A 4,842-nucleotide genomic window follows, 5' to 3' on the forward strand; every position below is an offset into this window, starting at 1 on the left:
CCTCGGTGGTGGTGCAAGTTTATGATGGTCCGGAGAAAGTGGTTTTCTACCTCAGCGAAGGATGTTGGATGCGAAACGAGGTACCCTGAGATCGAGAAGTTGTGCCTCTGCTTATTTTTCACCTGCACCAAGCTTCATCACATCTTGCTGTCAGCGGAAATTGTCGTCATATGCAAATCAGATGTCATCAAACATATGCTGTCGGCTCCTGTGTTGAAAGGCCGACTCGGTAAATGGATGTTCGCATTATCGGAATTTGATATCCGGTATCAGCCTACGGAAGCAGTCAAGGGACAGGCGTTGGCCGATCTTATTGCTGAACGAATCAACACTGATATAGCAGCACTGTCTGTACGTGCATGGGCCATGTTCTTCGATGGATCGGTTTGTGATGATGGTTGCGGCATCGGCATTCTACTCGTGTCGCCCCGGGGGGCAACATATTCCTTCTCCATCAGGCTACCTACCCTTTGCACCAACAATGTCGCTGAGTATGAAGCAATATGCAAGGGAATGGAGTTGCTATTGGAAGCCGGGGCAGGAGCAGTGGACCTTTTTGGAGACTCCAAATTGGTGATTTCCCAACTCACGGAGGAATACAAATGTGGGAGCGAATCGCTCTTCCCATTATGGATGCAATGCCGTGAGCTGATGGCACAGTTCAGGTACATAAACTTCAATTGGATCCCAAGGTCGCAAAATACCGAGGCAAACAATCTCGCACAAATGGCGTCAGGCTACAAGGACGTAGCAGATGGAACCGATGTTCAGGTACAGTTCATGGAACCAGATGACTGGAGAGCCGATATTTTCAATTACTTGAAAGATTCGGCTCGGGGGGCACCTAAACGGATAAGATACAAGGCCATGAAGTACGTCCTGATTGGGGATGACATGTTCTACAGGACTTTGGAAGGGTTACTTCTCAAATGTTTGGGACCATCCGAGTCCAATCGGCTCTTACATGAGGTACACGAAGGTGCTTGTGGAACTCACCAATCGGCTCATAAGATGAAATGGTTGATTAGGCGATCGGGGTTTTATTGGCCCACCATGCTTGAAGATTGTTTTAAGTACTATAAAGGGTGTCAAGCATGTCAGAAGTTTGAGCATTCAGATGGTACCCGCATCAGCAATGAACCCCATCATCAAGCCTTGGCCATTTCGAGGTTGGGGCATGGATATGATCGGCAAAATCAATCCTCCATCGAGCAAAGGCCATGTGTGGGTTTTGGCCATTACAGATTATTTCACTAAATGGGTGGAGGCCGTCCCTATGAAATCAGTGGCATCGACAGATGTTATCAGTTTCGTGAAAGAACATGTCATTCATAGATTCGGGATTCCCCAGACTATCACGACCGATGGAGGTTCGGTCTTCATTTCTCGCGAGTTTAGAGAATTCTGCGAGGACATGGGAATTAAGCTGATCCGATCGTCTCCATACTATGCTCAAGCAAATGGGCAAGCTGAAGCGTCCAACAAGAGCCTTATCAAGCTGATTAAGAGGAAAATCGACGAGCACCCTAGATGTTGGCACGAGGTATTGTCAGAGGCTTTGTGGGCGTATCGCATGTCATGTCATGGAGCAATAAAAACCTCGCCATACCATCTGGTCTATGGACAAGAAGCCGTATTACCCTGGGAAATCACGGCTGGCTCGAGACGGATTGCGTTTCAGAATGATTTAACTACTGAAGAGTATGCAGCCCTGATGAGTGACAGCATTGAGGATGTAACGGAACTTAGACTGTGGTCGCTTGAGAAAATTAAAGAGAACAAAGCCAAGGTAGCTCGCGCGTATAATAAGAAGGTGAGACCAAAGGAGTTCCACGTTGGTGATCTGGTATGGGAAGCTGTGTTGCCGTTGGGGACTAAGGACAAAGTGTATGGTAAATGGTCTCCAAATTGGCACGGGCCGTACAGAGTCGACCAAGTTTTGAAGGGTAATGCATACATGCTCGAGGAGCTGAGCGGCGAGAAGTTCCCAGTGGCCGTCAATGGCCAGCATCTCAAGAAATATTTCTCAAGTATGTGGGATGATGGGCAGTAAAATATGGGGGCCGATGTATGAAATCGGCCGGTAAAAAAAAATTTCGCAAAGTACAGCCGATGCACAGACATCGACTTTAGAATAAAAAAGCCGATGCGCAGCCATCGACTCTAGAGGTACAAATTATTACAAGCAAGTATCAAGTTACCGTTTGAATTTGGGGAATGTCTGTTTGGACCTGTCAAATTAGGTAACTGAGTTTGGCCTTATTGGCGTTTTATGGTGAAAGACCGATGCGTTGCCATCGGTTCTTGGTGCGTGGACTTACTTTGACAATTGGGAGAATCAAATTGAACAATCGGAGAAATCAAATTGAGAAACATTCTTTATTGATAAGAGGATTTTTTACAAGGAAGAGCCGATTGCTCTCAAAAAGATGATCTGCTACCTAAATTTCTACTACTAGTCCTATGCTAGTAGCCCCTAGCCTAGGAGCCGTCGCTTCCCTCGTCGTCACCGTCCGCGCCGCTGTCGGCGCTGCTGCCGGTGACCTCCTCGTCGCTGCTGAAGCCCTTGGCGGGAGCTTCGTCTTCATCTTCATCATCGTCGTCGTCGTCGTCATCCTCCGAGCCGGCGCGGAAGCGCTTCATCAGCGGGTACTCGTCGGAGGAGGTGTCCTCCTCCGCTTGTTCATCCTCCTCGTCGGAGGAGATGTCTTCGCCCCAGAGAGCATCGTCGTCGCTCTCCTCCTCCAAATCCCCATCAATGAGAAAATGGAGGTTGTCTTCCCCGTCGGTCAGGGATTCATCATCCTCTGACCAGACAGAGAAGTCCCAGTCCGCCTCGTCCCACCGCTCCGGGGCGCGTATGTCCTCCGGCATCGGCTCACGGGAGGAGGAAGACTGGAAAGAGAGACCGGAGGAGGAAGAGGAGGAGGAGTCCATGGTGGAAGAAGGGTTTTCGAGTGCTACAGAGGAACAGAGGATGAGGAGGCGATGTGGAGGTGAACTGCTCGGATGAGGTTAAATAAAGGGGATCTAGTGAAAGACGATTCAATGCTGTGGCAGTTTCGAGGATGCGGTGCCAAAAACTGTCAAATCGTGCAGTGCGGAGAAGTTGAGAAGGCAAGACATCATGATGAAACGACACTGTAGCGGTTCTGCTCTGCAACGCGTGACCCGATGAAGAAAAAACAGAGTGGTTTTGGAATTATTATTGCCAAAATCAGGGGGGCATGTGTTATAACCAGATTTTGGCCAAATCAGAAGATGGGCCGTAATTGAGATGGGCTTAGAGGATATGTACATGAAGTGTCCCTGAATCGGCCTCGTACGAAGGTTTGGGCTAGATTGCCCGTGTATCTGTATATTATATAGATCGCATCTTAGTTTAGAATTAAGAGATAGAGTTTGGTCGTATATGACTAGGTTTATTTCAAACATAGAAAGCCCCCGGACTATAAATATGTACATAGGGTTATTGAGAAAGGAGGACGATCACGTTCACAAAAAACACAATCTAGGCGCATCGCCACCCCCTTGTTTCGAGGGTTTCTTCCGGGTAAGCATCATGCTGCCTAGATCGCATCTTGCGATCTAGGCAGTATCGGTTTATTCGTTATCTGGTGTTGCTCGTACTGAAGCCTTGTTGATGGCGAGTAACACCCTTATCATAGATGTTTTGGGGCTTACATCGGTGCTTTTTTGATATGTTTGCTTAGCTATGCTGCCCCTCAATATCTAGCTGCCTTTACACCTATCTTGGGTATAAGGGCAGCACCTTGCTTCGTCTTTATTTAGTAGATTCGATCTGTTATGGTTGTTCCTTGTTCTCTAAGGATTAGTTCGATATCCGTATGGTTAGTATCGACTCCATGTTGGTTTTTAGGCCTCTTTTAGGGTTAGCTTTCTGTTATCTTACGTATCTGCCAGGTTCAACTACGTGTAGGATGTTCCGGTTAGGCGGTGAAAACCCTAAACTGTCGTAGATCGATTTAACTTAGTATTGATGAAGCAGGATACCCATGTTATTGCAGATCCAATATGAACCATGAGTCAATCGGCTCTTTGAACCGATTAGCAGGGTAACCTGAGAGCCGATCGAGGCTCATTTAATGTTTACGTGTCTGCCATGCAGGAAACTAATCGAAGCAATCCAACACCTTCCTGAGCAGGTATAGGTCAGGTGGCACGCCCTTGCAACCGTCAGGACGTGTGCCAGAGCATTGCGGGCCGTCGCCCGAGGGACCAGGGCCCACCAGCAGTCCTGGGAGCCTCCCGGCTCTCCGTGTTGCTCGTCGCTGCTCGCCGGTGGGTTTTGGCAGGCAACACATGGCTAGATCTAATTTACCTCAATCATTTATCCAACACCGTGATGCACCACCTATTCTAGCATGAAAAAACTCCCATCTCATCTTTGCCGGGAAGAAAGATAAGACATAAAACGTATAACATTTCATTCAGATTGCAAATACAAAAAAAGGTTGTGATATAGATTCTGCTTGGGAAGAAATTAGAAATTTTGAAAAACCAGGTAAGGAAGAGAAGGAGCACCGTCTGTTTTTTGATCAACATGGTTATATTTTTCCATGGCATCACACTGGTATAGTGGTATTTAGCTATTCTACTTAATATATCAGTATTTAGCTATTCTACTTAATATATCAGTTTTAAAAATTAATACTAGAAAAATAAAACAATAGTACAAGGTACTAGCTACATAAGAAATTCATAAAGTGATAGTATCCTTTTTTTGTCACAAAGGTCATTTTTTCTAAGTTTTGTCAGTGAGATTAAGCATCATTGTCGCTCTATAAGTTTTTGAGGAATGTGGTAGGGAGGCCCCTACAA

Source organism: Lolium rigidum, unplaced genomic scaffold, assembly GCF_022539505.1.
Source record: "Lolium rigidum isolate FL_2022 unplaced genomic scaffold, APGP_CSIRO_Lrig_0.1 contig_69420_1, whole genome shotgun sequence".
NCBI classification, from domain to species: Eukaryota; Viridiplantae; Streptophyta; class Magnoliopsida; order Poales; family Poaceae; genus Lolium; species Lolium rigidum.